Source organism: Canis lupus, chromosome 37 (genome assembly GCF_003254725.2).
Source record: "Canis lupus dingo isolate Sandy chromosome 37, ASM325472v2, whole genome shotgun sequence".
NCBI lineage: Eukaryota > Metazoa > Chordata > Mammalia > Carnivora > Canidae > Canis > Canis lupus.
The window spans coordinates 27,759,038-27,785,053 of record NC_064279.1 but is presented as its reverse complement, the minus strand read 5'-3'; positions in this window follow the sequence as shown (position 1 = coordinate 27,785,053).

Genomic DNA, 26,016 nt, shown 5'->3' with positions numbered 1-26,016 from the left:
CACAACTCCACCCTTAGCTTCATGCATCCTTCTTCTAGTGTGTGTCTGTGTCCATTTCCCTCACCCTAGAAGGATGGTAGCCATTGGATTAGGCCACTCTAAGCCAGCACTCGATTATATCTGGAGAGGAAATACCTCCAGTAGGGTCGGAGTTACAGCTACTGGGAGTTAGAACTTGAGCATATGTTTTCAGGGAGCACAATTCAACTCACAACTAGTAACGATTAACACAGAGCGGAATATCAGAAAATAATCACCAATCTAGAAGACCTATGTGGCCAAACAGGACCCATAAGTGGAGATGGGGATGGGGATGCTCAAAGGGGATAGTGCTTCTGATGGGGCAGGTCCAAAATGTGGCATAGAGGTTGGAGGGTGATAATAACAGTGGCTAAAACACACCTCTGTATGCTTACCAGAGCCACCTCGTCAGATCTGTATGTGTAGTAGTGCCAGGAGGCAGGTGCTATGGTTTTCACTCCACTTTGTGGATGAGGAAACAGACGCAAAGATGCTACAAAGTTTGCTGAAGGCCATGCAGCTAATATATGATGCAATTGAGAGTGAAGCCCAGGCAACTTGACTCTGGAAGCCACATTCCCAACAATTATTTAGGATTGTTGAGGAAAGAGAGTAATGAGACATAAAGACTACTCTAATTTTCCCGTTGGTTATTTTTTGTCTTGTGGTCTTCCTGTTGACATTGCTGGTCATCTACACTGACCAGAAGATCTCAGACATAAGTGAGCAGCAGAATCACTTGGAGGACTTGTTGCAACACAATTAACTGGGCCCCACCCCAAGGTTTCTGATTCCATATGTCCAGGGTGAGGCCAGAGATTTTGCACTTCGTACAAGTTCACGTGTGATGCTGATACTGCCAGTGCGGAGCACAGTTTGAGAACAACTGGTGTAGAAAACTATTGAGATGAGGTTCGACTAGGAAACGCTTTTCAAGTTCACAGGGATGGTGATGGGGACCAGGTAAAAGTCCAACTGACTATTTTACAAGCCAATGTCAAACTACCCCTTTAAAAGTAGAAACGTGACATCGTTTGTGTCCGTATTATCATCCTCCCCCCGCTCACACAGGTAGTGCGGTCTTGTAATCTATTACAGAGGTTCTTACAGTTATAACAACTGGGAAGCAGCATCGGATCTAGAACTTTGAAGTGGAAGACTCGGGTTCTAATACACGCTTGTCCTTCAACTGGTCAGGTGCGTCTTGTCTCTAAGCCACCCTCCCTCCTCCCACCCCCCCATAAAATAAGGGAGTTGAAATGGGGAAGCAGTTGACTGCATGGTGGTATCCTGCCATTAATTGCCATTTTTGAGAAAAATGATAGGAAAATATTATCCCTAATGTATTTCTCCTATTTATTTTTTACATGAGCATAAATATCAATTGTAAAAATACCATTATAATCAGATAAGCTAAAAATATCTGTTATAGGACACCTTACTATGTTACTAATATTTTGGATACTCTTTCAAAAGATAAAATACATATGGAAAAATTTATCATACTCATCTGTAGTCCTATTTTTCTCAGTATTCCATGTTTGTATACTAATACATATGTATTTATGTCACCAGTTTTAATATTCTTGTAACATTACATTGCATAGTTATCCTACAATTTATTTAACCAATCCCACATTGTTGGGGATTGAAGTCATCTGTGATTAGGGACTAATAAGATGATGGTCATCATGCATACCCTAATGCATGCATTCCAATGTACTTGTCTACTCTAGAGGTAAAATCTCTAGGTCCAAGAATAATACTGTCTTTAAGATTTATAAATTATGAATCCGAAAAACTGTAAAACATGCAAAACCATGCCATTTTTACATATATACAAATATCATCCATGTGTATATGTGTACGTGTTACAAAGACAACAGCTGTAAGGATGTGCCCTGACCTGTGAATAGCTATTATCACCTGCTTCTTAGACGTGGTTGACCTTTAAATTTACCTTTCTGTGGTTTTCTGTATTTCCCAATTAGTCTTCATGTGGGTGTTAGTTGAGATTTGTTAGAAGAAGCAGCCTTATTGTCAGTGTATCCCTGCCTGTAAGATGGAACCAGAAAATTGAAAGAAGGATACTTGTGTAGGGAAACAGTGAGAGAGGGCTTCTTATTTTTCTGGACATAAGGGGAAAAATTTGGCCAGAAAGGAAAGAAGAAGAAGATGAAAGAAGGAGAAGGAGGAGAAGAAGGAGGAGGCACCTGGGGGGCTCAGAGGTTTAGTCCCTGCCGTTGGCTCAGGTTGTGATCTCGGGGTCCCGGGATCGAGTCCCACATCGGGCTTCCCGCAGGGAGCCTGTTTCTCCCTCTGCCTGGGTCTGCCTCTCTCTCTGTGTCTCTCATGAATGAATGAATAAAATTAAAAAAAAAAAAAAAAGGAGGAGGATGAGGAGGAGGGGGAGGAAGGAGAAGGAAGAAGGAAGAGGAAAGAAAGACAGGAAGAAATGAAGGAAGGAGAGAAGAAAAAAAGAAAAGAGAAAAGAAAAGGAAAGGAAAGAGAAAAGGGAAAAAAAAGCTTTCGTGAAATCCAAACGAAATACGTGCATCCCACCCCTGGACCTTTGAGCCCAGCATCCTCTCACAGAAAGGAGGAAAAATAGTCTGAAAAATCAAAACTGAAACCTGGTGCCAAGGCCGCAGGGGCAGTCTGCAAGGAAGGCCGCTTGCAGGTGTCCGAGCCTCCCGCGCCCTGAGGCCTACGAGCCCGTCCAACATCCTTCAGCCCGAAGCTGCGAGGCCGAGCTGCTGGAGCTGGGCCTCGGGGAGCCCTTCCCACTGGGAGCCCCTTCAAACACGGAGCAGAGCCACAGGGCTCAGCAGACCAGGGCTAAGGAAATCAGCCGGGCCCTGTGGACCTGGCACGGCGGCAGCCCCGAGCAGCAGCTGCCACCCGAGCCCCGAGTGCTCAGATGCAGGCCCGGGGCCAGGCGGAGGCCGGGGAAGCCTCCACACGGGCTCAGGCTCGGCCTCCACCCGGGCCCAGGCTCGGCCTCACATGGGCTCAGGCTTGGCCTCTCATGGGCTCAGTCTTGGCCTCACACGGGCTCAGGCTCGGCCTCCACCTGGGCTAGGCTGGGCCTTCCTCATGGGCTCAGGCTTGGCCTCCACCCGGGCTCAGGCTCGGCCTCTCATGGGCTCAGGCTCAGTAGGCAGGACACAGGGGCAGCAGCCTCAGCCTCCCAGAGGCCAGGAGAGAAGACTTCTGTGTGGGCAGGGATCTTTTGATTGATCCCCTAGTACCAAAGCTTGGCCACGTTAGTGGGTCAGCACTAGAGCCTGTGTGGCTGGGAGGGAGGGGAGGGAAGGAGGAAGAGAAGGGTGGAAAGGAGCCAGAAGGCATTGTGGTGCCTTCCAGAACATCAGCTGGAGGGAAGCGCTCCTCCCAGCAGGAGAGGCTGGCTGAAAGCTCGGTGAAAACAGGGAGGAGGTGGAGGTGGGGGGCTGGGGGCCCAGTGGGGACACAGCTCCTTTCCCCCGACAGACCTTTGCAGAACGCGAGGCCCACCTCCAGAGGAACACCTGCCTGGACAGGTATCATGTGCCCTGTCGAGCAGGAGCAGAGGTCCTGTTCTCTTCGTGGGTGGGGGCGAGGAGCACACGGGCCACCTCCTGCCTGGGTTTGCAGCATCCTCAGGAGGTGGGTGTGCGGTGGGCTCCCCAGAGGGAGACCAGGAACCGGGGGTTGGGGGGGGGGCGACCATTCATCTGGCTCGTGCTTTCTGTCCGAGGGAGCATGAGTAAGACCAACAAAGCTAAGCCAAGCCGGCCTAGATCAAAAAGTAGAACACACTTGCGAGACAGTAGGAGTCCGGGCACTCTCATCTCTGATTTTTCCAGTCAAGAGAATCTAGCTTGTTAAATAGAGCTCTTGACGGAGGGACGACTGTAAATGAATGGACGAGTAAACGAATGAATGAAGATGTGAATAAAAGAAAGGCACAGAAAGAGAAGATCATATATGCAATTAAGTCCCCAGGAACAAGCTCAAGACTATATAAAACGAGGGGAATCTAGAAAAGAGAATCTGACAATGCACTTTGTCCCTAACGGTTTCCTCTTCAAGGATCAGATTGAGCAGCTACCCCAGGAGCTGTCCGCCCTTATTATTTTTGTTGTTGTTGTTCCAGGGTAGGAACGGCTGCTGCTCTGCCCGGAAGCCTGTCCCCACTTCAGCCTAACTGCCCCCCATCTCCTTGACCATCCTTTCTAGGATGGCGACCGCTCCCCCCAACACTTCACCCTATTCTCTGCTGTGGCCCCTATCATAGCACTTGCCACAGTGTCACAAGCAATAATTAAACCCCTTCATGTGCCTGCTTAATCCTTTTCTGTTTGTCCCCTCCTCAAGGGTGTCATGTCCATGAAGGTGAAACCCAGCCTGTCTCCATTGCCATCATATCCTCAGTGGTATCCATTGAATGAGTGGATGAGTCAATAAGGAAATACGGCTGGAACCTAGGAAAGAGCTAGAGGTTTCCAGAAGATCTGAGTGCTGGAGACAGGCTGGGGGATATATCAGGTGGACCTATTATTTTGGGGTGATATTAATCCACAAAGCAGAACAAAAACTTGACCAGAAGAGGAAAGTAGCAGGACGCTAAGCACGTTGAAACCCTCACTTTGTGGCAGGCGCAGTTAAGCGGTTTACACGCGGGATCACTCCAGTGCCACAGGCGGCCTTGTGAGGTGGGCAGCAGCCATGCGCCTGGAGCGGACGGTACAGACCCCGTCAGTCTGCCTGCAGGGAAGCAGCGGTCAAGGGCAGAGCAAGGAGACTCACCCACGTCTGTTTCTTACTCCAGAGTCTGTAGCTTTTCTGGACGCCACCACCCTCCTGAATGAAGCTCTCCCCGCAGAGCCGCTGACTTTCCAGGGCCTCTGGGATCCCAAGACAACCCAAAACCTTCTCTCTCTTTCTTTCTTTCTTTCTTTCTTTCTTTCTTTCTTTCTTTCTTTCTTTCTTCTTCTTTCTTTCTTTCTTCTTTCTCTTTCTTTCTTTCTTCTTTTTTCTTCTCTTTCTTCTTCTTTCTTCTTTCTTTCTTTTTTCTTTCTTTCTTTCTTTCTTTCTTCTTTTTTTCTTCTTTTTCTTCTTCTTTCTTTCTTTCTTTCTTTCTTCCTTCTTCTTTCTTTCTTTCTCTTCTTCTTTCTTCTTTCTTCTTTCTTTTCTTTCTTTCTTTCTTTCTTTCTTCTTTCTTTCTTTCTTCTTTCTTTCTTTCTTTTCTTTCTTTCCATCCTTTCTCTCTTTCTTTCTTTCTTTCTTTCTTTCTTTCTTTTTTTCTTTCTTTCTTTCTTTTTTCTTCCTTCCTTCTTTCTTCTTTCTTCTTCTTCTTTCTTTCTTTCTTCCTTCTTTCTTTCTTTCTTTTCTTTCTTTCTTTCTTTTCTTTCTTCTTCTTCTTTCTTCTTCTTTCTTTCTTTCTTTCTTTCTTTCTTTCTTTCTTTCTTTCCATCCTTTCTCTCTTTCTTTCTTTCTTTCTTTCTTTCTTCTTTCTTTCTTTCTTCCTTCCTTCCTTCTTTCTTTCTTCTTCTCTTCTTCTTTCTTTCTTCTTCTTTCTTTCTTCTTCTTTCTTTCTTTCTTTCTTCTTTCTTTCTTTCTTTCTTTCTTTTCTTTCTTTCCATCTTTCTCTCTTTCTTTCTTTTCTTTCTTTTCTTTCTTCTTCTTTCTCTTTCTTCTTTTTCTTCTCTTTCTTCTTCTTTCTTTCTTTCTTTCTTTCTTCTCTTTCTTTCTTTCTTTCTTTCTTTCTTTCTTCTTCTCTTTCTTTCTTTCTTTCTTTCTTTCTTTCTTCTTTTTTCTTCTCTTTCTTCTTCTTTCCTTTCTTCCTTCCTTTCTTTCTTTTTCTTTTTCTTTCTTTCTTTCTTTCTTTCTTTCTTTCTTTCTTTCTTTCTTTTCTTTCTTTCTTTCTTTCTTTCTTTCTTTCTTTCTTTCTTTCTTTCTTTCTTTCTTTCTTTCTTCTTCTTTCTTTCTTCTTCTTCTTCTCTCTTTCTTCTTCTTCTTCTCTTTCTTCTCTTCCTTCCTTTCTTTCTTTCTTCTTTCTTCTTTTTTTTCTTTTTTTCTTCTCGTTCTTTCTCCTTCCTTCCTTCCTTCCTTCCTTCCTTCCTCCTTCCTTCCTTCCTTCCTTCCTTCTTCTTTCCTTCCTTCTTCCTTCCTTCCTTCCTTCCTTCTTCCTTCCTTCCTTCCTTTCTTTTTTCTTTCTTTCTTTCTTTCTTTCTTTCTTTCTTTCTTTCTTTCTTCTTTCTTCTTTCTTTCTTCTTTCTTTCTTCTTTCTTTCTTTCCCACAGGTGTGGCCTTGCTACTTCATCTGAAGTCTTTAAACTTAAGTATGGCAGGTGTGTCTTCATTCACACGCAAGAATAAAATACGATTAAAGTCAAACTTAAACGTATTTGTCTCTTTGGGTCACTCCTATTTCTTCTTCCCTTCAACAGAAAAAACAGTTGTGCTCAGGCTCTATTGACAGAGCTAGGGGTGAGGAGTGGCCCGACTACGACAGATGTCTCTGGCCCGAGCTCCGTCCGGGTTATGCCAGGTGCCTTGTTGATCTGTTCAGCTTTCACGCTTAGGGGTGACGCAGCTCCCTCGGAGCCCGGGTGTCTTGTGCCTTGAGGGGTGAAGAAGGGTCTTGTCACTTCAGAGGACACTAGTGGCCGTTAGTCAGCGAGGTCCCCTCCCTCAAGGACAACAGTAGCTGAGCGGCCTGACTGGAGGCCCAGGAGCCACTAGGAGGAGCTCATGACTGACCAAGTCTCCACGTGGGATGTTTACAGCCCTCGCCTCCGCAGGCCTCCCAACCTTGGCGCAGCCTCAGGGTGTTTAATTATTTACGTGGTAATGGATGAACCAGGAGTTGTCTGCCCTTCAAACGGCTCGGCTCACCGAGGAGAGCAGTCAGGTCTCCTTGTTTCATTTGTGGGTTCTCTCCCGTGAGGAGGAAGGCATTCCCTTCAACCTTCCTGCAGACAGAAAGGCGGAGAGAGAGCTGCATGAGCACAGTTCCCAGATGGCTCCCGTTTTGAATTAAAAAAATATGCTGATGTCTGGGTTTCTGGTGCTTCCCACCAATTCCCTAGGTGCCAGACCCACGGAAGAAACCCAGGTCACAGTGGGTGCCTTTCTGGGTAACGTGGGGGGCGTCCTGCCCTTTCTGTGGCTGAGGTAGTGTGGTTTAAGAAGGGGGGACTCGGGCCCCTGGGGGGCTCAGCGGTTGAGCACCTGCCTTCGCCTCAGGGCGTGACCCCTGGGTCCTGGGAGCCTGCTTCCCCCTCTGCCTGTGTCTCTGCCTCTCTCTGTGTGTCTCTCATGAATAAATAAATAAAATCTTAAAAAAAAAAAAAGGAGGAGGAGGAGGCTCTGGAGTTCAATGCCTGAGCCTGGAGCCCAGGTCTGCTGCCTCACAGCTGCATACAGCAGTCCCCTCCTGGAGGCTGGGGGTGCATCCTGAGACCCCCAGGGGGCATCTGAGCCCGGGGCGAGTGTCAGACCCCATAGAGACCATGTTTTCTCCTGTACAGGTACCTCTGGCAACGTTTGGTCTCTAACTTAGGCTCAGCAAGAGATTAACAACTAATAACGCAACGGAACAATTATAACAATATTCTCTGATAAAAATTAGGTCAACGTGGTCTCTGTCTTTCACCTTGTCTTCTTGTACTGGACTCATCCTTCTTCTTGTGATGATGCAAGACGATAAGCTGCCTCATCGGTGACACAGAGTGAGGTTAGGCCGCAGGTGTTCTGGCAACGTGGCGAGCAGCACACAGCCTCCCAGGACAGGTCCGAAGGCAGGTCATTTGCTGCTGGACGGCAGGTGCCCTCGGGTCGCAGAAACCACTGACAGCAAAGCTGAGGGCCAGGGGGCTCCTGTACCTTTGCACAAGGTCCAGAGGCACGTTCCAGAGCCCCGTCCTCCCAGGGCGGTGGTGAGGCCGGTGCACGGATGCGCATCATGCTTGGATGTGCGTGTCCGGCGGGGCCAGAGGCCTTCCAGACTGATAGAGATTTTTGGGTGAAGTCACAATTTTCTACGCTGTCTTTTCATTTCACGGGTTATCATGGTCACTTTCAGAAGTGCCCCCCAATTTTAAGCTTTCTGTAAAGACAGAAAGGAGAGTCTTCATGTAATTTTTAAAAAGCCTGGTGATATACTTACGTTTGGTTTAACTCAATGCATAATCACGTTTCCTTACTTTTGGCAGGAATTCCAGCAAATCAGGTTAGCTGTCTCAGTCAGCTCGTACAGACATGAATCCTGCAGTTCTTTCTGTCTTTGAGTATTTTTTTTTTAATCAGTAAAAATAATTAAAGGCATTCTTTTTATGTAAACAGGGTTTTTCCAGCGTTAGGATGTCTGTGGGGGAAATTCTAAATCCTCCTTGGAAAGAAAAAAATTGGAAACTTCAATTAATTCTTTTTAATAAGCTTATTATGTACTCATTTAATTAGCATTTGGGAAATAAAAGTTTATCTTTTTTTTAAAAAAATGATCTTTCTTCTGGTTATAAAAGTAAAAACATGATCACAGAAGAAAAGGTATAAACTAAGAAGAAATGTGTTGGAGAAAATAAAAATCATCTAGTAATTGGAACATTGTGAATGAATCTTTATTAATATTTAGGCCATTTCTTTCTAACCTTTGTGTGTGTGTGTGTGTGTTTGTACACATGTTTGTGCAGTTGTTAAATTTCAATTATGATGCAGAGTCTAAGCATTGCACTTAACATTTTTATTTTATTAAATTTATTAAATTTATTAAAATTTTTATTTTATTTTATTAAAACAAATATTTTATTATATCATTATAGATTTAGGAAATATAGTGTTTGATAATTATACAGCTACATCTTATTATATTTACCAATCTTACACATGGTTTCTAGTTCATTTATTCTTTTGCCAAAGTAAAGTACACAATCTTTGCACATAGACTGCCTGAGTTTCATTCCCAGTTGTACCCCTTCTAGGCTGTGAGACCTTGGCTAATCAAGGTCAGTGCCTCAGCTTCCCTGCCTATGAAATGGGCACAATGAAAATACACACCTCATGGAGTTGCATGAGAATTAACTTAGTCAATTTGTATAAAGCATTTGAAAAACGCACGTAGTAAGCACCAACCAAGTGTCAGATGCTGTGGCTACTATCGTGGTGTGAACAATACTGTGAGGAATATGTATACGTTTTAGATTAGATTTTTGATTATCTCCTTAGAATACAGCATCAGGACAAGTATCAGCCGAACAAAGGTTTTAGGGGCCATTTTTTAATTTGTGCACTTTTCCTAAACACATGCAAAGTTTCTGGAGGAACCGGCTATACCTGCTTGTAAGTCATTGTAAACACTTTTTTAATTTTTTTAATTAAAAAAAATTAAATTATATTTAGTAGTCCCCAATTATTTCATGCAAGGGTAAGTTTTTGCAAACATCTTGCATTATAAAGGTCAGGTTTACAATACACTGACTTACCTGGTATTGGGATATCATGATGTATGGCCAGAAAATTCTCATATTTTGGTTCTCAGTATAGGTAATGTATGACAAAGAGAGAAACAATGTGTATAAGGTGCAGACCAGAAGTTAGCTTGTTAAAAAAAACTTTTCCTCTCATCCTTCATGCAAAATTCTGAAGGAGGATTCAATTTCATTGACATTTACTGAAAAATGAAATTCTATCCTACCAGAAATTTGCTTAATAACACAGCCTATATATTTATAAATAAGCTACACAATGAACCATTTTCATGTATTTCTATGAATTCAATAGAAATTCTTCCACCAGCAAGAAACAAATTGTAATACATTTTTTTCCCCAAGTCATATAAAATAAAGAAAGGAATTTGGTATTAGAATAATGAAGAGACTCTTGGAGTTTTGGTAATTCAAGTAATGAGGAGACATTAATTACATAAACACTTTGGAAAGAATTACAGTTCTTGCTAATGTAATATAAAATACCAACATTGAAAATGAAAGAGTTCGGGATCCCTGGGTGGCGCAGCGGTTTGGCGCCTGCCTTTGGCCCAGGGCGCGATCCTGGAGACCCGGGATCGAATCCCACATCAGGCTCCCGGTGCATGGAGCCTGCTTCTCCCTCTGCCTGTGTCTCTGCCTCTCTCTCTCTGTGACTATCATAAATAAATAAAAATTAAAAAAAAAAAGAAAAGAAAATGAAAGAGTTCAAATATGGGACTACTCCAAGAAAATCAACCACAAACTGGTTAACCAGTGTTATCAGTTAAAGAATTTTTAGTCATTGAGAGAGAGAATTTGAAGTACACTGAAATGTTAGCAGTTGTACATGAAAGAAATTGGACAATAAGCCTACAAATTTATATGACATGCTCAATAAGATGTTTCAAAGATGAATTTCAGTTTTTAAATTATCAACACTACAAACAAATGTTAGTCAATCAAAACTGAGTATTATTTGTATTCTCTCTATGGAAAATGAGAAAAATTATTGCCATATGAGGAGGCAGTGAAAAAGCATACGGCCAAAATTATGGAGGGAAATCTTATAGATGTGTGTCAGACAACAAAGTAACAAAAATAGGATATTTTTCTTGTTTTTTTATCATGTTTGTGCTACTTTTCAAGTTTTACTATCCACTTTAATTCTTATTTCACTTACACTGATATTAAACTTTGTACCCAATTTTGTGTTTATTATACTGCATCCCACCACCACCTTCCCCTTGGGTTCCTTAAAGGAAGCCCTCAAAATCATCTGAACTTCAAACTCCGAAACTGCCCCTTGCTGCCATCCTGCTCTGAGGCAGCTTGGTCCGAGCCCACAAAGTTGGACAAACACAGTGGCAATGGGGTGCCCTAGGAGTCTTCTGTGACTTCAGAGAAATGAGGAGGCATCCAAAGTTCCTGTGTGCTCCTAGCACTGACTGGGGAGCTTGTCCAGGAGGAGGCCTCGGCAGGGAGAATGGGCTGAGGCCCACAGGGCAGATCTCCTGGTCCAGGGACTGTGTGGGACCAAGAACCCCACCTTGGGGGTCATGAAAACAGTTGGATCCTAGGAGGGATCCAATCATGGAAGGCTCAGAGCCCTTCCTTAGAGAACAGTCCAGCCCCTAAGTCCCTCCGCCGTCTTGTCTCCTCAATCCTTAATCTGTGAGTGATACACGGCCCCCTTCCCCAGATCCTTGAGAAGAGAAACTACTTGATAAATTGAACATTTACCTGGTGCCTAAAGAAAGAGTTTAAATTGCTGACTCGCACTCTAGTTAGGGTCCTCTTCCCAACTTCTCAGCAGGCGTGTGGATGTGGATGTGAAAGATTCAGGCACCCACAGGAAAAGAAGGTGCTGTGTTTCCCCAGAACCTCTGAGTGGGGCGTGAGTATGTTTGCAACCCTGCTTGCTACCCAAGAACAGCCTTGCTACTCCCTGTGCAGATCAATAAGGAAAGAATTAGTAGAATGGCTACATGGGGAATGCGGATTATCTGAGATTTTCACCTACCCCTAGTAGGCCACCTTGTCCTAGCAGGAATCGCTTCTGGTTTCCAGTGGCATGCCAGAGAATCAGGCCAGGGCTGTGCACGTTAGTCCTCAAATGCATCGTTTGCTCCAGAGAAGGGGGGAATGTGATTGGCCTCGCAGAGAAGCTCAGCAGTAGTTGGCCAGCGCAGAGTAAGTCGGGTTAAACTACTTGGAAACCAGGTAAGTCAGGGGGGCCTAGGCAGCAGGATGGAGCCACTCTTGGCAGGTTCTCATCCAGAGAGGCTCCCCCATCATGGGCGTGGGCCTTCTGTTCACTCTTTTTCTGCGATGGTTTTCCTGGGTGACAAGAGGTCTCTCTAGCCTTCTGCTTTGGACGTGGCATCCGGCCTCCTACCTGCCTGGCCTTCCTCCCCGTGTGCATGGAAGCCAGAACTTCACGCAGCTCGACTGAAACAGATACTGAGACAGGACGGAGTTGCATGAACAGGACGCTCCGGGATGCAGCGGACGCTGTCCAACGGCCAAGTGTTAATATCACAGAGATTATGAGAAATTCCTTTTTGATTTAAGCAAAGCGCTTTTTTTATGGAAGCCAATGTGTTTCAATTAAATGTGCAAAACTGCCAAAGCCTGTAGGACATATAAAATAAGGTAGGCTAATAAAGTCTTAAGGTATGTTAGCAAAATCCAACATGTTTGTGCGAACGACTTCAATGATTCGAGGAACTCACACTTCTGTCGTCTCGGAAAGGGAGGAATGGTTCACTAGGTGTGAGTGAGTCACTTCAAATGCAAGTCCAGACGGTCCAGAATTTTATGTGCAGAAGTGCACTGTTATTGGAGGAGCTTGCGTGAAATAGAAGAATAATTATGAGGCCCATCTACTTTCTCAGAAGAAGATTTATGGAGCAATTAATCAATTCAGACCAAGGTATTTAATTTACCAAGGGTGATATCTAAACAACATTAATGACCAAGGGAGAAGGATTCCTGGTTCGTCACACTCAGCTTATTTAAAGAGCTAGATGCCATCTCACAGATCAACAATGGGGTCCTTCTGGGAGAAACAGCTATATTTTACACAGGAGCCCCACGCTACAGCAGTTAGCTTCAACTTTTGTGAGATAAACTTTTAAAACTGTTTGGCTTCCAAGTTAACCTTGGGGTGACTCTCCTTTAGAAATAAAAAAGCTCTGCCGGCTATTCTGTTCACTCCTGACCTCCCCCAACCCCCAGGTTAGACAAACAGTTGCGCTTAAAAAAAAAAAAAAAAAAAAAAGGTAGAGAAAAATAAAGAAATCCCTTAAGAGAGGCTTAAAAAAAAAAAAAGGTAGAGAAAAATAAAGAAATCCCTTAAGACAGCTTATGGAAGTTTTATGCGTAGTGTAAATAAAGGGCAAAATAGAAGCAGGAAAGTAAAGGGAAGGGGGGAAGGGGGTGGTTCAGATGCTAAAAAAACAGAACAAACAAACAAACAAAAAGCCCCAAACCAGAAAAACCCAGCAGCCTGAAACCAAAGAAAGCTCTTTTGTTACAGCTGCATGGAAGCCAATTTTTGTGCAATCTCTTCTGCTAGCACACTTAACACTCATAACGATATATGTCTAAAAATAGCCTATCTGTTGCTGACACTCCTGCAGCGCCTGTATTTGCGTGGGAGAGACTTGCTAAAGGTAAGAAATCCGGCTCATGGGAAAAATGCACTTTGGCAGGTGGGTCTTGGCAAGCTGCGAGCGGCCCAATGCGAAGGCAGCAGCCAAAGGCTCAGCTTGCCCACCCTCCTCGCACACGCTCAAAGCCCCATACCTACTTCCTCCCCTGTCCTTTACAAGAAGTACCCCCAAGATAAATGCAAGAACTGTCAGGATCGACACCTAGTGTAGCCATCAAGGTGGGGGAAGCCCCGAAATGCCAAACCCAGGACAAATTCCTCCAGTGTTTGGTTACGCGTGAATTCTTGCCCCAGACATCCTGGGGTGGGGGGTGAGGAGGGGGGGTCATGTTTTTATGGAGGTAAAGGCTTGCCTATAGTACCTGTTTGGGTAGATAGGAGCACCATACCCGCTGGGAAGGGGAGAAGAATATTTTATATTTGAAAGCGAACAGAGAAATTTTAACAGAGAAATTGTAAAGTGTTGAATGGTGCTTGATGATGAGAATCTGGCTCAGGCCAAAGGCTGCTTACCAAAAAAAAAAACCCAAGCTGGCTTTTCTAAGCCTATTCTTTGGGTCTTATTACTGTGTGACTTTTTTTTTTTTCTTTTGAATAATCTCTTCCACAAAATGGGGATCAGAAAAGGAAAAGGAAACCTCCACAATGCAAACTGGCCCCTGGGAGCCAGGACTGATTAATGGAGAATTTTATGGCTCATTTGTAGAAAAGGAAATTCTAACAGAGCCCTCTGTTTACTTTACTCCTACAATTCATATCAAAAAGACAGAAAGCAGAGATTTGAGAGGGTGGGGACACTTTCAGATCTTCGAACACTCAATAGCTCAGCTGAATAGAGCAAATAGATTATAGGCATCTGAGCATTAATGAGTCCAAATTACCTGGGGATTTGTTGCAACTAATAATTGTCAGGAAATGACAAAATACTAGCGCATTTTTCATGTTCCTTCTTTGATAGAGTAAATTCCAGTTCAGATGAAACATTGGAAGCTGAAGGGCAGGTTCCAGTCCTTTCTTCCTCTCCCACAGTGAGCGCTGTTACCACGGTGGTGGCTACAGACTCAGCAATGCTGGCGTGTATTTAAATGTGAGCGTGTGAGCATTTGTGCGCATACAGATGTGACCAGATGTGTGCGTGTGGGTGTGCACATGCGTGGGTGTACACGCTCGCGCATGCAGATGCGTTCAATCTTTTAGAGACTTAGGTTGATTTTTCCTCCACTCAGCCCATCATCCCCCAGTCCGAGGACAAGCACTGGCCACCTCACCTGGAGATGAATGCATGTTACTCGTTCCTGGGCCTTCTTTGCACAAATTTCAGGGAGGACCAGTTTCTATTTCGGATCTAGATGGGTGTTCCACCTCCTGGTAATGCAGGCTTTGTTTGAATTATATTGAAATCTGTGTTTCTGGAGCTCAGTCCTGCTAAATAGTTACTGTATATTCTCTAATTCAGGTAAATCCAAGTGAAAAGAAAAAAAAATTAAAAAAACTCCTCTGAAAATAACAAGCCCCAAGGAGCTTACTTGAACGGCCAGAAGCAGAATAGTCTGGAGGTTGCACCAGATGGCATGTTTGCTAGAACTTGCCTGTCTTCCCTCGTGCACAAACTCCCATGCACACGATGCACCGCATCACACATAGTTTGCAGTATATTTTGCCTCAACTTCCCAAGTCACTGGTGAGAGCCTGTGTGTTGTTTCAGAGAGGTGATCCTCCCGGGAGCTTCCCCAGCTGCATTTGCCTCTGGCCTCCAGGTGATGTCTGGGTCCCCCTTTTTGCAGTCTGCAAGCTGTTGTTACACATGAAAAGGTCTCTCTTATTATACAAGTCGAGTTTCTTTCAGTTACAGGTGATAAAACCATACCTCCTACTAGTTTTGAAAAGGTAACGTGGGGATGCCTGGCTGGCTCAGTTTGAAGAGCATGTGACTCTTGATCCCGGGGTGGTAAGTTTGAGCCCCCCTTGGGTAGAGAGATTACTTAAAAATCCAGTCTTAAAAAAAAAAAAAGGAAAGTGAATTTGTTGGCTTGAGTGACTTGACATCACTACCTGCTATGGGCGTTCAAATGACGCCGCCAGGTGCTGGCTTCTACTTCTTGGTTCTGTTTCTTGGGACTTGGCTTCATTCTGTCTACAAGCTGCACCAGGAATGCAGTGCCAGCAGGTAGCCATTCATCTACCCCTGACACACTGTGTAAATGTTGTCAAGGTCCTTCATTGCCCACGCGGGTCAAGCAGCCATCCTTGAACCAGTGTCAGTGTTGGGAAGCGCATTCTACGGTTGGCCCAGCCCCGATCCTTGGCTCTTTCATGCCTCCTCTAATGAGAAGAGGGAGAAAGCAAGTGTGCGGTCTGGTAAAGAGAAACACTATTATAGTGCCATCCATCACTATTACATTCTGCACCCATCGAGGAGCTCAGTCTTGGTACCAAGGTGGGGGGGTGGTGGAGGGGCGGGGGACAAGAAATGCCCTGGGGAAAAAAGTTGGTAAAAATGTGCCAAAATCTTTAAAATAACATTTCATGACACAGTCTCTGTGATGAGACACATAAGGAACTAGTAATGAAGTTATCTCAGGAAGATTATAGGGGGCCAGAAGCTAGCAAGGGGACTGACACGTTGCTGTTTACGGAGTATCTCCAAGGGCTCTTACATTACTTTTGCAGAACAGTTAAAAAAAAAAAAAAAAAAAAGGAAAGCCTTACAAAATGGCCTGTAAGGAATCTCGCTTGTAGAGAAATACTCAGATATTTGAAATATGGTATTAAGAACACGATGGTGGATCACAATCAATTGTCTATTAATAGCACAGGTGAGAGGAAGTAAAATCATCCTTTTAATAATCAAATTGATTAAAATAATGTCTTCACAGATTACGTGGCAAAATAAAATAAAAATGCAAAATAATAGTGTCAAAAAGTTCCAGACAGAACTGTAGAGATTCTGAATCATAATTTTGTAAAAACAAAAGCGTATTAAAAGTAGTCAAAAATGGAAAATATTAGCATTGATAGTATCCTGGTGGTGGAGTTGAAGAAGGGGTTTTGTTTTTTTCTTGTATTTTCCAATTTCCCTCCAATAAGTGTGAATCTATAAGCAGAAAATAATTAACTTAAAAATATGCTTCAGTACAGCGAGTAGCAATTCAGCGAGTAGCAATTCTATTTTTAAAAGTATAGTACGTTCTCTTCCTCTACGGTATTAACGCCCTCCAATTTTCCATCATAAGTAATGCCATGCAGTGACTTGACCTCACACACTTTCCTGCCTGTTATGTCGTTACATCATTTATTGAGAAATCTTTGATTTAATGTGCTTGGAAAGTACTGGACAACATTAAGGATTTGGTAAAATCCTGCTTCTACCCAACTTTCTACTCTGCCTCCAACTCCAAGGGGTTATAACTTCCCTCTTACCTGAATAATTACGAAAGGGTCCTCTCCCCCCACTTAAAGTAATTAAAAAACTAATCGCTTCTAAGAAAATACTAAAATATTCAATACACGCTGGGGTCTTTTCCTGGGAAAGCTTCACAGTGAATGGTTGTATTGAGTCTTTGCTACTTAACAAACTTGAGCTTCAATATTGTAGTATGATTATGGGGCAACACGGGCTTATAAGAGAATTTCATTACTCCTGCAGTCACAGCCAGGAAGCCGAATCTCCCCTCTACACTTGAATGTGACTCAGATTAATTTTGGTGGGAGTTGGGCATGTGTATCTAGGGGAGAATAAACCCCTAAGTGTATAATTAGTAATTACACACTTGTTTCTAGGTCCTGACTTGTAGAGATCAATTTTGTTTTTTTCCAGTTAAACACAATGACTACATTGAAAAAAAAAATCTTTCTAGAGCCAACCAATGGACCAATCTTTCTCGTATAGTTTGGAGGCAATGTGAGTTTTTTTTGACACTTTTCTTTCCCCCCCCTCCGGCAATATGTTTAGATATCTAGAGACTGGGACAGAATTTTTCTGTATGGCACTTTTGGCATTAAGCAATGGCCTAGTTTGTACCCACTGAAAGGGTATTTGTTGCCAGCTGGGCTTATCATGAAAGTGTGATTTGAAGGGACCCTCTAGGGTCACTGCACATTTTGCTCATCCCTTCGTGTCCTTTAAGACAGGGCTGGACTCCTCCTTGGTCTTCCCACTGGTGTTTTATCAGATTTTGTAATGAGAGTCACCGTAGATGTGGCCATTAGGAAATTATATACACAGAAGACTCCTCGGATGGCTGGGACAAGTAGTGTTCCACCCAGAGCCCCCATGGCGACACAGAGAACCGAGTGGCTGTTTGCTCCAGCTCCTCCTTCGCTTCCCTATCCCATCAGGAAGCCAGAATTGGAGGGGAATGAGCTTTCCCCAGGGGAAGTTTCCATCCTTAGAGGCTAATCCAGTATGAAGAGTATAGGAAAGTTCCAGTGAACTCAGGCTTGGTGGTTTCCTCCCAGCCTGGACCGCTTCACACCTTCTTGTCTCATGGGGGCAGCCGCAGCAGAGCTGTCTGCTCTGACCTTACTCTGACCAGCGAAGCTCCTTGATGCTTCACTCTTATTTAGAGAAGAGCTCCTTGGGTGCTCGCCTCCTGTACGACGGAGTAGGTGGGATGGAGGGGACATCGTGCAGTGATGAGTTCAGGGGCACAGAATGGGACTGGCATTATTTCTAAGTGACTGAATCCTCCTCAGCCCCCGGGATCCCATTTCTGCTGCGTCAGATAACGTGGTTTTGATGAATTGAGGCAGCTCCCTCACTTGGGCTTTCAAAGTCACTCACGTTTGGGGAGCTACCCAGTCAATTCAGTGTTCCTTCCCCCAAGTCCTTCGGCTTCTGGGACCAGGGCAGCCTTCTAGGGGTCCAGCTTCATCTTCCCACCTGCCATCTTTCTGAGGCTGACGCGTCCTGTGGGTCCAGTCTCAACATCCTTTACCTGTGTTTGTTGCTTCGGTTGTCACTGTCTTTGCTGCTGAGTCCATGCATGTTGGGTTCGAGCGCTGTCTTCTCGCCTCCACTAGACTCTGGTCTCTTAGATTCCTCTGGATCCCTTCTGCCTGCTTTACCCAGCTGCTCCATGGCCATGGAGAAATGGGAAGCCCCCTCAGGCCCTCCTTCCTTCAGTTGTGCCCTGTCACCTTTTCTCTCTCCTGCAGAGGAGCTTGACTCTTCTAAGAATGGCATGACTTTCCCAAGGAAGTTCCCTTTTTCCCTGGCATTAAATTCTATACTGTCCTCCCCAGATGTCTTCTGGGGCTTTGATTCCACAACCTGGGCCCTCGCTGTAGGAACAAGAAGCCCACACTCTGTTTCCTGTCTCCTTCCTTTTCTTCCCAGAGAAGATGCAAATAAGAAAATAACTCTTGTATCATTCTGAACTCTTCCCCACTTTAAGATTTAAAATTTCAACGTGCTCTGCATCTTCCAATGTTTGCTCTTGATACTCAAGTCAAGTTTTTGAAACTGCTCGCCCTTGCATATTTGTGGTGCACACCTTACTCCTTGGTGTCTCCAAAACTCTACTTCTGCTTCAGTGGATGGGGACAAAAGGAAGTAAACACGCACATGCTCACACATGCGTGCACACTCACGCATTTGGATAGATATTCCTACCTCATTTCCTCCTGTCTCAAATTATATTTGTTAATTTTTTTTGGTGATTAAAATGATTGGTGTTTGATTTCATTGCCTTTCCTCTCTCTTACCTGAGCGTGCATGTAGAAGACCACAAAAGCAATTCGAGTAGATGTGCTGAATACAGTTTTATTAGAGTGAAATGAGTGTGTAAAGGCAGACATCAGGCTTCAGAATCTCTCACTTCCCTGTCATTTGATCAGGATGTTCAACACCTTCTGGGAGTAAACAGCATGCCAAGTCTACAGAAGCTGGTGGTCAGCGTGGAATCTGTGTCCAGATGTCGAACAATTGCCTACAGGGTACACAGCATGGGACAAGAATGCCTCTCCTACGCTCTCATTCTTTCTCCTTCCTTTTCTACATAGAACATTTCTGTCCAGTCCCTACTAATCACACTTTCTCCAACACATTCAGTATTGTTTCCTCTTCATTTCTTCTGCCCTAAATGCCTGTCATCTGCTGGTTTGTCACAAGACTGTTCAAAATCACCTCTCCCAGGAAACCTTCCCTAACCTCACCCTCTGGACAGTTGGGTTCTTACTCTTCTGTATTCCCATAAGCTCTGACGTAAACTTCCAAAATGAGATTTATTGCATCATTTAATAGGGGTTTGCTTGTATCCCAGTATCCCTCACCAGGGTGGTGATCCCTTTGAAGGCAGGAGCTGAGTCCTCATTATCCAGGACCTTGTGATGAATAGCACAGTGTCCGACACATAGCTCTGCCCAGTATTGGAGAAATAAATGACTTACTATCAATGGAAGTGATCCAATGAAAATAAACAAAATAAAAACAAAAAAGGCAAATCTAAAAGGCAACTTTGTTCCTATAATGTTTTTCCTACAAATAATCCAGAATTTAATAATCACTGAACCAGAATCTACTGGTGTGAAGGGAATAAATTGTTCACATTGTAGCAGACATATTAATTCTTTGGGGCTATTAAGATCCATTTAGATTTTGATTACACAATTCCAAAATTGCTTGCTAATGTCGTGAGTAAATCAGTTAAAGCTGGTAGGGTAAATCCTCACGTTGGAGAGAGGCCAGTGTAAATTACTGAAATGTTAGTTTCTTTAGGAAAAAAAAGAACCCCCAAAACACATCGTTCTATAATTTTAAGATCACTGAACTGTCAGGTCTGCTTTAATGAATAAATGAGACTCATTTGTAATTATCCACGGACATTTTTGATAAGTAAATGGATACTCTACTGGTTCAACAAAATCAGGAAAAGAGTTTATTCTTTAAAAACAATCTCATCACAGTTTCATTTACACGATATTATTTTGCTTGAATTACTTTTTTGTTTTCACAACAATGCAAAGGTAAATTTTAGTTCAACCCAGGCTAATTGTCTTGGTAGCAGGATATAAACGCATGAGGTCTCATTCTACATGATGAAAAGCAGCCTCCTTTCCTCTTACATGTTCTCCCCACAAAAAAATGGTTGTGTGAATTTTGCCCTCCTATAATTAGCGGTGTCATTCTTTGTTATCCTCTCTGATCCTACAATGTAATCCGTCTAAAGTGCAATTTGATATGCTATGTATCTGCTTTGAAGTTCCCAGTGGCTCCTCATGGCCCTAAGAAAAGATTCAAAATCTGCAGCTTATTTTAAATGCCTCAGTTTCCCATTCCTGGTTCACCTCTCCCCACAATCCTTTGCGGTTCCTCAAAAGTCCTCCTGCCTCTAGCTCTCCTGTGGTGGATCCCTGTGCCCAGAAGTCCTCCTGGCTTTCTCCGTACCTGGCTACCTCGTGCACCTGTGTCCGCCCCTGGGCAGCACACTTTATTCCACGCCCCCAGGTCTGGGACAGGTGATTCCCCCATATTTCCCGGTAGAACTAAACCCGAGGTTCTCTTTGCCTTGACTCTTTGACCAGGACTTGAAAGCAAGATCCTTGTGGCCTCTGTCTTTGTATCACGGGTGGCCTATGACCACGTTGGATCATTGTAGGTTTCTAGCGTTTGTTGAATGAATAAGTAAATGGACCCTTGCAGGTTTTAAAGGATGAAGTCACATTCAAGATCTAGCTCCAGGCAGTTTGGAGAAATCAGATTCCTCATCACATAATGTTTTGAGAATTATTTTATTTTTTTACACAGGAAGTAACTGAAAAAGCATTATTTTTATTTTTACTTGATTTATGTTTTTTTTTTTAAGATTTACTTATTTATTTTACAGAGAAAGTGCACAAGCAGGGAGAGGAGCAGAGGGAGAGAGATAATCTTTTTTTTTTAATTTTTTTTATTTATTTATTTATGATAGTCACATAGAGAGAGAGAGAGGCAGAGACACAGGCAGAGGGAGAAGCAGGCTCCATGCACCGGGAGCCCGACGTGGGATTCGATCCCGGGTCTCCAGGATCATGCCCTGGGCCAAAGGCAGGCGCCAAACTGCTGCGCCACCCAGGAATCCCGGGAGAGAGATAATCTTAATTGTACAGCATGGAGCCCAATCTGGGGCTTGAGCTCTCAATCCTGAGATCATGACCTGAGCCAGAATCGAGAGTCAGATGCTTACCCAACCCCCAAGGCACTTGGGCTCCCCTCATTTATAGTTTTTAAGCATCGCTTATAAGTCACTGATTTCCCAAGACCTCAGCGGTTGGTTTTCTCTTGCAAGAGGGCCCGGTGGGGGAGATAGGCGAGCCAGTGGTCTTTGTGACTGCCAGGCTAGTTGAAAGCAGGATTCATTCCTCATCTCACCTTCCATTTTCCTGGAGAGGAGGAAAGAGAAGGCTTGGAACACATTTTGGGTTATAGCGATTCAGTTTAGATTTGTCCTGAAACTTTTGAGTCACTTAAGCCACGTTGATGGGTCTTGCTCCTGAGAAGACTGAATCCTATTATTAGCATATGGACACTTAGCTGAGTATGAGAGACGTGGGCTGAGTGCACGACGGGTCCAGAAAACGAGCTCAGACTTGGCAGGTAAAAGTCTGGGGTTGTGTCAATAGTGGCTCTACCACGACTATTTATCCTGCCCTTGCCAGGCCAACGGACTTCTCTGCACTCAGCATACTCCTCTGTAAAATGGACATAGCACCCACCTTGGGGTTCTAATAATGCTCACAGGAGATGTGAAATTGTGCAGTAAGTAGCTGTGCTCTCTTATAACTCAAGCACTCCTGGTTCCCCCTGTCTCAAGCCCTGTGTAGACCTTGCTGAAGATAGCTTCCAGACTATTTTATCACCAGATACAATACTTTCTAACTAAAATGTAAGCTTTTTCTCAATTTTATTTTAAAAAAAATCTCAAAATTCTTTGAGATTTGGACACACACCTAGAATCAAGTTCAGGGAATGAGTGAACACTAATATTAAATCTCAAGCTCGGTGCTGATTATTCCATCCTTACAACTTCATTTCCTGGGAACATGAAAGTTTATTTATTCTTAGATGCAAATGTCCTTGGGGAGAAGGAAAACACATCATTGTCAGCTAATATTTACAGGGGATTTATAGACTATCAGCTGAGCTCTGTAAAAGGACAGGAACCTGGGATTTGTGGGATGAGCCTGAATGCCAGGAGCGAGTTGGAATTTCTGGTGAGGTAGGAGGGCCCTGGAAGCTGGGAACAGGGTCTGGGCTTAGGAATCCCATTCATATCACTATCTTGGCTACTAAAATGATTCAATTGCCCTGCTTATGTCCCAGAACAATTTTCACGCCTGATTTTGGATAGGTCTGCACCAGGATGGTCTGCTTCTTGGAAAGTTTACTGAAAATGTATTCTTTTCAGGAGATGGCTATTTTAAAGAATAAGAAGGGATCTCATCTTATACTAGCAGATTAAACATTACTTATGCCTTCTTGAAGGTTGATTGGTTATACTATTTCTTGTTTAAGAAACATTATGAATTAACTTTTACTCTTTTGTACACAGAAATGAAGAGAAGTCAAAGGGCTTCTGATGCTTTTCCACTTTTGTTTCTTAAATTTGTATTGTTTCCAGATCCTTGAAGCCTCACCTTGGCAACCTTTGCAAGAGGAGCAGCATCATACTGCTGGAGATGGAAGAAGCCTTCAGTAATTGCTGCCTCTCCCATGGCCTCTGTCCACTATGTCGTGGCTTATTCAGCAGCAAGGTCATCCTGCTTTGGCAGGAAAACGTGGTGGACTCAGGTATAATCCTCTGGAGAAAACAACTGTATGTTACGAAAACTTGAAAGTCCAAAAGGAGGAGATTTTCAGCAAGTCACTTCCCTATGAATGGCAGTATAGGGGAAAATGAAAAAGAGAGATACTTTGGTTGGTTTTGTGGCATTTCTCTATTGCCTGATCTTTAATAAAGGCATAGGGGCACTCTTCCTTTAGAGGTGAGTGAGTGGTTTTGAATTTCAAGAAAGAACAAGGCTTGGTGAGACTTCAAAGGTATTGATATGATGGTATTCTCATTTACTCCCCTTTGTGTTTTTTGTTTTTTTGTTTGTTTGTTTTAAATGACAGAAAAATAAGAATCAAGAGACAAGATAGGTGTGCACATCTTGGAGGCTGGGTTTTTCTCCTTCATCTGTTACAGAGCGTTAGAAATGCATTCCCTATCAACCTCCAAGAATGGGAAAAATCAAGTGGTAATATCAACTGGGACTGTAATGTCTCCCCTGCTGGGGTGCGCTAGGCCCCCTTCTCTACAGGCGTTATCCCATGCAATCTCTACAGCTCCTCTGTAAGGTGGTGCTAACAAGCCAATTTTATGAGTGAGGAAACTACAGCTCGGAGAGACTTAGAAATTTCCTCAAGGTCATATGGTTTGTTGGGAATCAGATTTCAAACTGAGGTTTTTCCTGTCCTACAAGTTGGTGCTTCCTATCCTATACATCAAGGATTCAGAATGAAAACATCAAGAAGCAGCTTACTCCACGTGATTTTGAGCTATTAAGAAATAGTAATGAACATGTACTTTCCCACACTAGGCATCTACAATGTGAATAGAAAGCATGGGGTGGATAAACATCCACAGACAGACTCCATCCAGACATAGCATTTTATTACATCTTTGAACCCTAATCTTGCTATTCTAGTGAAGGGCTTCATGGGACAAGGTGATTGATTTCTTCTTAGCAAATAAAAAGATAGATAATGAAAATAAACGAAGACTAGGAATTGAAATTTCCCCTTTTAAAAATACAATTCACACATGCTTATTGCTTCAAATATATGAAAAATAAGGAACAGTATAAGAAAAATCACCAGTAATCCCACCAACAATCAACAATTTGTGTTGGTTTTACATAGCTAATATGTTGTCTTGGAATTTTTTATTCAGATCTTTTTATGTTGCTCTATACTGTAAGCATTCTTCCATTTTTCTTAACAATTTTTATAAATAATTTTAATGTCTTATTTTCCATTACATGGCTGTATCATAGTCTAATTAGTCTTTCTCCTATTTTTAACATGTAGATTGTTTTCATTTTTTCTCACTTTTATATATAATATAGTGAAGGGCATTTCTGTTACTTTTAATTTTGATATAATTTCAAACTTAAAGAAAAAGTTGCAAGAATATTACAAACAACCTCCATTGTTTGCTTTTACTCAATTTTTTTATTATTCCTTCTCTCCCTCTGTCTCTCTCTCATACACACACACACACACACACACACACACTTTTTTCTCTGAACTATTTGAGAGTAGACTATCCTTTGCCCCATGAGCACCTCAGTGTACATTTCCTAAAAATAAGAACTTTCTCTTGCATAAACACAAAAAATTCAAAATTTGAAAAGTTAATGTTGATGCAACACAATCATATAATTCACAGTCCGTTTTAAAATTCTTTTTTTTTTCAGTCAAAGATCTGATTCAGTACGGTGAAGAAAAATTTTATATGTGACATTTTACTTTGAATTTGTAATGCTCTCTAGCTTACATTCCTAAAATGAAGATGATAGGGTTATTAGGGATTTTTACAGCTATTGATGTAAGATGTGGAAAGCAGTGACTATCTAACCAAATATCTACAAGAATATTCAGAAGACAGCATGGACATTAACTATGATCATTAAAGAAACAAAACCAACCAACCAAAAAAACAAATCTTTACTATGCTCTTATTTTAACTTCTTTGACTACTAATAATAAAGGAATATTTTTCTTTGTGTTTGTTAGTCTACTATATTTCTCCTTTTATTACATATTTGTTCTTAACTATTTTTCTAATTATAGATATAGGAATTTTCATATTTATTTTATATGCTCTTTATATATTAAAATTATTATCTATTAATTATATTTGATAGAAAATAATTTTGTTGAGTAGTTTGCCTTTGGGGAATTTCTTTTTAAAAACCCCATAGCATGACTACAGGGACTTTTAACAGCTCTATGGATGAATATTACTTAGATACAAAGAAAAAATGAAGAAAAAAAAGATTTAGAAGAAAGTAGTCTAGAAATGAAAAAGTTTCTTAGTCTCAGTTGAAGATAATCAGAGTTTAGTTCAAGACTCTGATTACTTGAACAGAAAAAAAAGAAAGCACTACAGGAAAAAACGTGATGTTGGACCCAAGAAGCTTTGGAATATGATGCATGTGGAATCAATGACTAACCTGCTATCTATTATGGACCTGAGATTTCTTAACTACAGAATGGAATGGCAATGCCTATCAGACAGGGTTGATGCTCTTACAGTATCAAGTGATAGAATAATTGTGATGTATATTATTGTATGTGCCAGGGATAAGGAAAATATTTGGGGCTATGTTTAATTGTTATAAGGATAGTGCTCAGGGGAAAGCTTTATGGGTGGACAAGAATATAGATGGGGAACATATTAAGGAATTTATTGAGATTGTCCTGAATCTACATGTGTGAATATTATGATATAGCATCTCCCTAAAGGGTTGTAAGTAGAGACATGGAGAACACTGAGCAGAGAAAAACACACGGTGCCAGTACTGGGGATTTTGGGGAAAAATTTATAGGGGATTTTGAAGGAGTGGCTAAAGGAATGTTAGGCAAAACCAGGCAAACAAACAAACATACACCTCAAAAACCACTGACTGACTCTTTATCTATCACCTAACAAATATAATATGATGTCTTTCATACATCTAACATTGTCTTTGTTGTAAATACGAGGGATAAGATAAATATGATTTTTTGTTCTCATGGGCTTACAGTCTAATTGGGAAACTAAGACGTGTTCCATTATGCGTGCCATCATTTAATGTGTTGCACTAGAGCTAGGAAGGAAAACAGTGGGTGCAATGAGAGTTTGC